This window comes from Sorghum bicolor, chromosome 4 (genome assembly GCF_000003195.3).
Source record: "Sorghum bicolor cultivar BTx623 chromosome 4, Sorghum_bicolor_NCBIv3, whole genome shotgun sequence".
Taxonomy (NCBI): Eukaryota; Viridiplantae; Streptophyta; class Magnoliopsida; order Poales; family Poaceae; genus Sorghum; species Sorghum bicolor.
In genome coordinates, this window is record NC_012873.2 from 19,595,767 (window position 1) to 19,607,463 (window position 11,697).

At 41.7% G+C, this 11,697-nt stretch overlaps 1 long non-coding RNA gene across 1 annotated transcript; it reads right to left on the minus strand.

Moving 5' to 3' along the window:
- LOC110435043 lies at positions 1,318-2,811 on the minus strand. Its single transcript, XR_002452694.1, has 2 exons — positions 2,235-2,811; positions 1,318-1,461 (listed from the first exon to the last, which is right to left on the minus strand). It is a non-coding gene; the product is annotated as an uncharacterized LOC110435043 (long non-coding RNA).

The window sequence follows — 11,697 nt, forward strand, 5'->3', positions numbered from 1 at the left end:
GGCTTCCTCCGATCTACACCTCCACTCTATCTCTCTCAATCTAGTAGAAACTAGAAGATCTAACTCTACTCACATTGGATGCTAAGCCTAAAAGAAATTTTATTTAGAGGAGAGGTATTCCTTCGAGGGCTCCTCTCAACTCTATGAAAAACTTGTCTCCTCCAGGGGCCAGGGGGTCTGGTTTTATAGTCCCCTCAAGTGAACGTGAGCCATTGGATCAAACCGACATTGATTGGACGGTTATCCTTGATCCTTTAGGTCGGTGGAACATCGTCCGTGAAAAGAGTCCTGATCCAACTCCAAGTCAGGGCGGACGCCCAGGTCAACTGGGCGGGCGCCCAGTGCGTGGCCCCGTTCTACAGCTGCAAAGGGGCCGGAGCGGAGCGCTCCTAAAGCTGCCCCGCTGATCCGTTTGTGCTAAATGAGGTTTGGGGGTCGACCCGCTCCGTCCGTGCAACGAACCGTGGATATCCTTGGGTCGAACCTGTTGCCGTCGCAGTTGCTTGTCGCTAGCGCTGCACCATTTGTTGCCTAGTGTGCGTGTGTGTGCATGTGAGATAGTAGTACCTCCTCCTACTTGGTACATGCAGTTTACTAATGCTGGTCGATCATTTAGCAAAGTAAAGATACTGAGTTATCTAATAACAAAGAGCCATATGCATACCCTAAAGCCTTAAGTAAATAATATTTACTCGCAACTAACATTCTCCAAACAATTTGCAGATAAACACATAGACTGTAAATTGCAAATACTTATAATTAACCTATCTTGTAAATTCAAAGATACAACATTTTGAACTCTAAAACCAAGAATATTAAATGACATCTACAACCTGCTTATGAAAATTGCTATCAGTTATGTCCAGTGAGATGCCAACACCAAATGAATATGCTATACTTTCAGTTGCAGGTTCCCATGCACTTGTGGACATGTATTACCGAAGCTATCTTTTTTTAGATAAAAAGCGCTTAAGGTTACTCTGTTATGTAAGAGAATGAGGAAACTTCATGAGATAGGGTGAAAATAAAGACAGTCAAACTAAGAACATTGATGAGTTCGTCTTTTGGACTAACTTATAGTGGTAGAGCAGGAACTTTTGACTAGCAGGGCAATTTACAAGAAACATAATGTTTAGAGAAAATTCAAGAAAGTTTCAGAAAACCACTATAGACAAAAATGCAGCAGAGTTCATCAGCATGCAAAAATGCAGTGTGGTCCTAAGAATCTAGCGAGGCAGTGAAACCAAAGCTACATTCATCAGCAGAACCTGAGGACATTTTGACAGGATGGATCACGCATCAATATAAGATAGGAACTCACAAGGACTAGCACCTTCTTCTCATTCAAACAAGAACACTTCTTCCCATTCAGGCATATGATTTAGTACAGGTGAAATGGGTCTCCCTTTACTAAAATTTTATACAGATCATCAGCATCATGTGTTTCTCCTCCAATTGTTCCTAAAATTAAAAATTCCAAACCCATGAGAATCTGTTCCAAGTGTACCAAAAAAAAGGGCTACTATGAGCCAACAAAGTCTAACAACTTCAAAAGAAATCAGTCTGCATCTTTTGATTTGTAAAGCCTATTTGCCAATGGTTAATTGGAAAACCAAAAGAAACTTGCAATTGCACTGAACTTGCAACTGCATTAAATAGCTGGTTGCAGAATCCTAATAATCAAACTTGAGAATGCATGCACAGACAATGAACTACAGTGACTGAGTGGCACACATCAAATCTTTTATAGTTATATAGAATAGACATAGACATAGATATAGATACAAATATAATTATAGATATAGATATAGATATTGATACAAATACAGATACATATATAGATATATCCCTAATTAATAATACGGATAGATATAAAACTTAAACTAATAAGACAAGCAGCCTACTATACTATATTCTGGAATGCAAAAGTGAGGCATCAGCATTTGACATTCGACAAGCAACATACTATATTTTGGAATGCAAAAGTGAGGCATCGACACTTGACATTCATGCACTGCTTGCTGCATGTTCATTACAATGGCATGGCATGCATAGGCATTTCACATTTATTTTCACACCCTCTGAATCAGTCTCGGTCGTATCATTTACTCCTATATCCCAAGCAATTTGTGAGGCAGTCTATTCTATGTAGAAATATCTCCAATTGAATTCATCTATTGTTATCCATCGGATCTCCTACATATATCTAGGAGCCTACGATCCATCCATAGTACCTCTTGTAGAAGTAGAAGTCCTGTTCCGTCCGCATCCGACGGCGGCGCGTTGGTGTCCCGGCCTGAAATCTCCCCGGCCGGCTATCCAGCCTTTCTCTGATCAGCCGCACAGCAGACGACGACGAACGACATGGCCACCAAGAACAAGGCGGCGGCGCTGCTCCTCTGCTTCCTCTTCCTTGGCGATACGGATGGAGAAGGCAACTCGCCAGATCCGCGACGGGCAGAAGAGACGAGTGGTACATCCAGGGTAGGGTAAGGGAAGTGGTGGAGAAGGAGGAGGAGGACGGGGTGGCGGCGGCAGCGACGGCAATGGCGGAGGAGGGTGGCAGCGGCGGTGAGCAGCTGCAGCTATGAGGCGAGTCGCAGGGTCGACCCGAGGGTCACCGGGGGTCGATAGGGTCACGACCCTTTTGCTCCTCTTCTGCTCTGGGTCGATCCGATTTGGTCCACTGGCTAATTCCAGGTGCGGGTCGACTTCAGAAGTGGGTCGAACCGAACCCGTTGCAGCTATACCCCGTTCGGCCTCCGCTTCCTTCCCGTGGCTTCTGGAGTCTTCTAGATGGTAGAAAATTGCGCGGTGCGTTGATATCTCTATGTAATACCAACATGTGGGCCTTTCTTCCGTATTTCCTGATAACCCCCTGCAGAAATAGACAAACACCAAAACTCGTGGAATTCTATCAGATAAAACCCTAAGTCTGGGTGTTGATTGCATTTGGATCCTTTTCTTTATTTATTTGATGATTATATTTGGTACTTAAGGACCGTCAACACAATGTACCATTAACATAGTCACGAACTAGGTACTAATTTGGACAATGCTTCTAGTGATGTCCCTCTTCGTGGCACTGGTAACAAACATTGGTAACAATTTTACCGTAGGTGCTATCCTGATGTTGAGCTCCTTGAATTGATGTGCCAGGAGTAACTAAAGTGCTACTAACTTGTTGGTTCTGAGGGTTCACCTTCAATGGAGTCTCTGCACTTATTCGCTTGTTAGTTTGCTTGCTCTTTCGAGGCTGAAAATCTGTATAGGTGATGGTCCATCCATCTAGGCATATCTCTGGCATAGCAAGTGTAGCTGAAGGGGCATCTAACTCTTCAAGATATGAATGTGTATGATGAGAGTTTGGGACTAACGGTAACTGCGATGTAGAACTCAAATTTGGCTCAACACTTAACAGTGGCTCTAGGGAGATTGCCTTCCCTTTCTTGTTACCTTCAGTCTGTTGATCCTGATGTATCTCAATCTTTCCTTCGCCTGACTTGTTCTGAATACAAGGCAAACCATAACGTCTACAACAGTGACACGGCTCTTGAATCCCAAGTACCTCATTAATACCATCTTTCTTAGCTTTCATGTTCTTCCAGGCTTCTACTACTTGTCGCTTCATTGCTTCTTCGCGAGTTTCGGTCATGTTCTTCTCTAAATGTAACTAAGGATCTTTTTGTGGTCTTACTCCACTTAGTACTTGATCTAGTGTAAACAAGGGCTTCTCCTTGTTTACTAGGGACAAGGGTAGCATAGTTGGGTCTTCCTAACATTTGATGTAAGCTTCTTCAATGTCACCTTGGAGAAGTAGAGATTGTACTATCAACAGCTTCTGGAGTCTAGCCATATGATGAGCTGCCATCTCTAGGATGTGAGCTTGCCAAGCTATCACCTGTTCACTACTTAGTTGTGTTGTAGAAGGCATTTGTTGACTCTAATGATAGGTTTTCTTTCCTTTGACATCTTCACTTATGTCAATCATCTGACATTAGGTAATAGTAGAATGATCTAGAGTATTATGGATAAAGAGCATGGCATGAAGTGAGAGAAAATAGTTGGAGAAGATCAGGAGTGACAAAAGACATGGATAGGATAAGAGAGATCACTACCCCACTTAACAGAGATCGAGCTAATCCCTAAACGACTTCTTCCAGACCTCCTTCAAAACACTTGAATAGATACGACACACAAAACACAAACCAAGCAAGTCAAACACACATCACAACAATGATACTACACATGCTTCTTCAACAGTGGTGGTCATCCTAAAAGGTAAGTCTGAGATGATGAAGGGCCATCGAATTTTGGAATAAATCAAGTTTTGAAAACTTAAGTAAAACAACTAAACAAGAGCCAAGGAGATAAATAGAAATAGCTCAAAGGAAGCTATTCAAGGAGGGGATACAACATGACAAGGATGAAAAATAGTCAGAATAAAGAACTCAAGGGATGAGAAAATAGTTTTATCTCAAAATAAGCTTTTGAAATTGACCAGTGCTATATAGGCATACGTCCTACTGTCAACATCGCTCTGATACCATTCCTGTCACACCTTGGTTTTCAAAAAACAAGACCAGAGTCATCATATGTGTGCCCAGGAAGTCCACACATACAACAAAAGAATAGAAATATCGGAAACAATGTTATATATATAGCGAAAACTATATCTATAATAACACTTACACCTATCAGAGTACGTGGAAACAATAGCTAAACTTCTTAGGCTTCATTCTTCTCAAAGACGACTGACTGGGGGCTCCGTATGCCAAGCACTTCTGACAAGCTTCTAGAAAACTCCATAGCATCTCTATCCTTCTTCTGAGCAGCACTTTACTACACACTCGGGTGTGGGGGGAATAGCAAGGGTGAGTTCATGTCGAACTCAACAAGTACAGGCGGAAAGTATAATGACATGCAAGGCTTAATCAAAGGAAAAGTTGACACAATTTAACTACAAGTGAGCCTTTTAAGTTGACAAACTTTTATTATAATCTCTTTTATTTAAACAACCTATTACTAAATATGAGTAAAGCATCCCAACCCTTAATTAGATGAAAGTACATTAACAATATTATTAGTCACCATTATAATAATTATTATTAAGATCTCCGAGGTAACAACCTTGGATAGTAACTCGGGGTAGCAACCCCATTAAGGTCATGGGATAGCAATCCCAATTAAGAACACAGGATAGCAATCCTGCCAACACGGAATAGCTATTCTGCCAAAGCATGTGGTAGCAACCTCAACCAAGTTCCGCCTCCAAGTTCCATGTGATTCCAATTTGTTCATCATGTGAGAGTCTGGGGCGCTCGTGACCGTGAGCACGGCTTATATATCAGTTTTACACTCTACAGAGGTATGCACTTTCACTCCAAGTCGTGATTCCCATTTGCCCAGGGTCGCGACTCCCCAAAACACTACCAAGGTGAGCAGGCAGGGTTTCACTACGAGACCTTTCACAGGGTCCAACTAATAGGATGCCACTCGTAAGTTTTTGCCAGGGCACGCGGCAGCCATGCCCATAGCAATGGGACTCCGAACTGACCGACCTCTTAATATGAATACCCAAGCTACTTCCTTACGCCTACCCGGAAAGTAACACCCTACTAGTGGAGGTCCTGATAATTAGTCAAGCCAGAGCCATATGGCTTGGAGCTGCACTGTATGTCCTAGGGGACCGCTCCATGACTAAGTCCTTACGGAGAGCAGACACGGGTATGCCTGGCAACTGGGCCAACCAACAGTACCCGCTCCCCCTTTTCTCAACAAACCATGATGCTCGCAAGCACCGCAACATCTCCATCACCGAAGTGACCATTGTCCACCATTGAAGCATTAGTCATCATTGAAGAATTCATTATACAATATTGTTACTTTTATTATTATATAGATTAGATGAGTAGAGCAGCTAAGCATATCTACTGTTCACCAAACTACCCATGTATAAAACCTAGGGGTACAAGGAATACAATACAAGGCTACTCAGGTGTTTAGGGTTTGCAGTATTAAGACACATGCAATAAAAGTAAATGCATTTTAAGTTCATAGGTACAATATGATCAAAGGGTGCCTGCACTTACCTTTACTCCCAGTGTATATCTGCTCAGAATTCTTTGGCTTCTATCTTCTGATTTTTAGCTTCTACTGCAACTGTCGGTCCTCAGCTCCTGGTCTTCGGTGCTAATGAACCACGCTTCTTCTACTCAAAGCAAACAAGCAATACAAACAGACAAACAAACAATCATGATTAAGAACAAACGACAATTAAAAAAAAGCTTTACAAGAGAGCGTAATAAATGACATGGTTTATTGCTACAATCATGACAACACAAGAACGATTGAGAACGGAGCTATAGTTAATCGAACACGACTTTCGAGGCTTACAACATAACGGAGAAGACAAACTATACACTTGTGGTATTTTATTTGATGAAATAAGATGATAGACATTTCAGAGAACTATGCTAATGTTGGACTAACCAAATTATATTGAGTCATAAAAGTCAAAGTTAAACTTTAGTCATATTTTATTGATAAATAATTATATACCATGGAAGCCAATTAAGCCTTTATAGTTTTGAAATATAGATTATATGAAAGCAACTAATCGAGTGATTATATATCATGTTTAAACTAATCAAGTTATAATTAATAAAGAAACATTAAAGTTGATATTAATAATGTGAGCCTTTATTTATTTATTTATAAAAGATCAAAATTATAAACATAATTTACTTTTAATTCAAAAAGACTTTAAGTAAATATTACTAAATTATTTATGTGCTTCATGTTTAAATAATCAAATTATAATTAAGAAGTATTTAAGTTCACATTTGATTATAAAGATACCGAAGTGTAATCCTAAGTTGTTTTTAAATTAATTAAACAGAAATGCATTCAAAACATTAATCACATTAATTATACTCATAAGCACGAGACAATGAAAATAGCATTGCTAATATGTAGATTACATCGACATTGTCACAACGCAACGAGAACCGAATTACAACCCTAGATTGTTTTCTAATTTAAAAGCTATTCAATAAATATTAATCAATATTTAAATCAATAAATCCAAGAATAAGTTACATGATAAATATTTATACTATTGTGTAGAGCGCGGCGATACGAAACAAACGCAACCAGAACGAGATTGATCGAAGTTAAAACATTTTGGAAAAACTAGGTCAATGGCAAAACTGTGAATTAACAGAACTATTTTTTGTATTTTAAATAATTAAAACTGATTTTCAAAAGCATTTTGGACTTAATCTATAAATACCAATGGATCCAGGCGCTAGATTGCAAAAAACAGGACTTAAATCTAATTATTTCTAAACTACTCAGGACTGCGGGTTAATTTAGAAAAACCACAGGGGCTTTTTGGCAAGATAGCCAGGGGCGGCGTGCATGGGGGGTGGTGGCCGGTGTGGCCAGCCACATGGCGGCTCGGGACTGGCCGGTCTATGGTGGACTGAGTGCGGGCGTGGGGGTGCACCAGTCCACGGTGGACCGGGCTGGTGCGCGGCGGCGCTGGGGGCCTGGCCAGCCGCGACGGCGCGGTGCGCGCGGGCCGCGGTGCCATGGCCCGCGCCGGCGAGGTGGGAGCAGCGGCGCTACGGGGCACTACACGCCGCGGCGAGTGTACGGGCACTTAGCGCGCGATGCGGCAAGCTCACTGCGTGCGGTGGCAGGGGCTAGATGCGGCCGAGCGGCGCGGGCCACGTGGCGGTGCGTGATGGTGGCGGCGGCTCTTCTCCAGCGAGCTCGTGTGCACAGAAGGAAGGGAGAGAGATCAATCCGAGAGCACCAACGCGTTCGTCCCACCTTCACGAGTTCAGAGAGCGTCTCACCTTGGCGGATGAGGCAGCGGTGGGGCGAGCTCGTCGACGGCCGGCTTCGAGGACGGAGCGACGGGGCTTCAAGCTCGCTCTAGGGCTTCTTAGCGGCGTTTAGAGGTGACTAGGGTTGCTAGGGAGGCGTGCAGTGGCTGCAGGGTGCCCTTATATAGGTGGAGGCGAACCTCGATTCGCGTGCGCACGGAAACCAGCGTGGTGGCGTCGTCCGCGTCCGAGTCGGGCGGGAGGTTAGGGGTGACCTCCCCCTGACAGGTGGGCCTTGCCTCTCGGTGGCAAAGCGTGGGCGCAAGGGGGCCGGGTGGAGCTGGGCCACGGGGCTGCACGCCAGCTGCGGGGGCACGAGATGGGCCGCGGCCCACGCGGGCGGTGCGCGCGCGGAGGGGGAAAAGGTGGGGGGCTGGGCTGCAGGGTTGGGCCGAAAGAAAAGAGTGACGGCCCAAATGAAAGGAAAAGCTTTTTTTTCTTTTTATTCAAAAGGGTTTAAATCAAAACTTTCAACACCTTTATAAACCAAAATTTGATTTATTAATTGAAGATTATTTTAGGAATTGTTGTGTTTACTACTTTTGGAAACAAAGCATATTTTCTTAATAACACTTTTTTTAAATTGTTTTTTAAACCCAAATCAGAAATAGTTTTCAAATAGGACTTTTAGTGTTTTGTTTTATTTTTTTCAAAAACCCAAAAGGGCCTAACTATAGTTGCTTGAAGTTTAGAAATTTATTTTTCACACACGAGCTAAAGAAAGCTAGGGCACAAAACTCAAAACAAAAAACCAACACTCCTCACTTTACTTTATAAAAGTTTTAAAATTCCAAATTTTTCTCTCTTTTTGAATTCAATAATTAAATAAATCTTGGAATATTTTAGAAAAAATTTAAATCCTTATTTAATTTAGTGTTTTCTAATAACATTCCAAAATTAAAAATTTTGAAGTGTTATACCCCCCAGCTCTTCGGGTGTCTTCTAGAGTCTTCCCATGTCCCGTTAGCGGTGTTATTGCGTCGGGATAAGTTTCGTGTTTATTTTGCACTTAATCTCTCTTTTCAGCTCTTTCTGAAATAATCCCTGAAAAACACAGAATATGCAAAACTCGTGGAAATTGTCAGTGATAACCCTATTCTAGTAGATATTCATATCTGGTGGAGAAATAAATACTAACAAATTTTGTGAGTTAAGAGGTGTCTATAATTACCCCCACACTTAGGCTTTTACTCGTCCCGAGAAAAAGGTTGGTGTTGACACCTGTTAACTTACAAAATTTGTTAGCATTTATTTCTCCACCAGATATGAATATCTACTAGATTAGGGTTATCACTGACAATTTCCACAAGTTTTGTATATTCTATGTTTTTTAGAGATTATTTCAGAAAGAGTTGAAAAGATGGATTTAAGTGCTAATCAACCACGAAACTTATCCACGATGGAAGGATGACACCAGAGGGATTAGGAATACTCCAGAAGACACCCGACACAACAGGGGGGCTGGCAGCTGCTAGGTGGGGCCGGCCAGTGCCCCCTATTAGAGTTTTGGTCCCCCTTCCAGAACCTTTCTCCACTGCCTCTGAGGAGCCATCTCGACTGCTCGTTAAGTCGGTTTCATCCAACGACGCGTATCCATCCCACCAGGCTATAAATATAAGGCTAGACCACCCCTAGAGGAGGCTAGATCAAGAGGTGAAGAGTCAGAGCATTAGATAGAGATCCACTATATCCAGGCTAGCAATAAAGATAGAGATTAGAGAGATAAAGTAGAGGAGTAGAGATTCGGAGGAGTCCTGGCCTGTCGAGCTTCCTCAGAAGCTGTATTCGTTTGGATTCGGCTCCCTCGTCTGGAGCTGCATTTTGAGGTATTTTGTATTTACCATTCTAATTCAAGTAAGCAACTTGTTTTTATTTGTTCTTTGGTTTGTAACTCATACTATATTGAGTAATACGATTTGGGTAGCTCCTAGGTCGCTGTAGTGATTCGTAGCATAGACGTGGTGTGTGGGCTATGGTTGCTTGTGAATGTCCCCTGATCAGCTGGACAGTGGTAGCTCACGTAGATGACTTTATAGCTAAGTTGATTCTTCTGTAGTCCACTTCCCGTTGATAGGATCGATAGGCTTATAGGTGCCTAATAGGAGATTACTTTGTTTCTTCTCCTATTCAGGTTACTTGCCCGATAAGACGATATTATATAAAGTTTACCGGTTATTAGAACCAGAGTACATTAGCTATTTCCTCATTCTTAATAGTTTTCTAGATTGATTGTACCCCCCTTAGATCAAGACTTATAGACTAAGTCATAAATCACCTTCTGTTCCTTTGGGTTCGATATTAAAACTGACTTGATCTTGGTGAAATGCTGACCAGTATATATCTGTGCGCTTGCAGATAATCTGATTATAATCATTATTAGGGTGCAGTTAATTTATACCAACAAGTATTTCTGGCACCGTTGCCAGGGAACGGTTCGCTGATTTTGACATTAGTCTATCTTAGTCTATAGTTATCCTTTTAAAAAAATATTATAATAATATATATATAATGGAAATTGAATCTCAACTTTTATATCAATATGGATGAAATCCCTAGTTTGGTTTTGGATAATTGATAAAATCTATGTGTACTAACCTTTGTCATGAGTAAAATACAAAGATAGGTTGGTACACACCAAGTGATGGAGCTAGATGATGGTTATGGTGATGGAGGTGACCAAAAGATGATATTCAAGTGCTCCAACTTGAAATAAAAGAAAGAGAAAAATAAAATAGGCTCAAGGCAAAGGTATTTTTAATAGGGCCATTTTGTTTTGCCACTCAAGACACCAAGTGGGTGTGAGTGGATTTAGGATAGATAACCGTACTATAAAGAGGGGAAATCTTTAATTGCAATGGTTATTTAGTGCCACTAAGTGTGAGTCTCATTTGTATATACTAAATACGCTTAGTGACGTGGTGAGATGCATGAGAATTAACCCTAAAAATATTTATGAAAAGCTAACTTAATTGCCCATCTTATTTTTCATATATATGGGTGAAGTTAGCACCTAAATAGGGATGGAAAAATAAAAGTGCGAGCTGCTGACTGAATTTCCGGTTGACTCGGAAACATTTCCAGCCGAACGTCCTCTATTTGGGAGCAGCTTCTTGCTATATTTATTGTGCTAGACAGAGAGCATGTCCTTGGAATTATATGCTGCTCGAACTGGAATTTCACTTACATGTTGTTGTGTGCGTGGAGCTATTTTTGGGCGAGTGCATGCAGATGCTGTTGGCCAGGAAGTGAGCATCGTGGAAGCTTCCTGCTTTTGGCATTTGCATGCATCCATTTGACTTCGTGAAAGAGAGTTGTTGATATTTGGAAACACAATAAGGAATTGATCCGCAAGCGTACGGATATCGGTGAGCACTTCACCCGGGAGGTTATCTAGAGTATCATATTTATTTTTTTTACCACTAGAAGAAAGAGTGCACCTGACTAACCCGGTCTATTACTACTAACCCTTTAGGCAACAAAGAATGTTTCTCGATGTGAGTGATACATAGAGAAGACTACAACCGTAATCTCCTTCTAACCTTGGTAAGGATGATCTACTGTTCTATTGGGGAGGCTAACGGAATCTAGACAGCACAGAGGATGTTCAACCCGCACCTATAAACCCTATCCTTCCTGCTAACGAGATATGGTCTGCAAAGGTAACTCGGAAATGTCACGTTCCTCGCTACTACCACGGTCCAGCTAGTCAGGGAATATCCATGAGTATCCTAGCCCAAACACCACGTCTACGCTAGAGATGATTACTCTAAACTCTACGCGAAGAGATTAAAGTAAACTCATA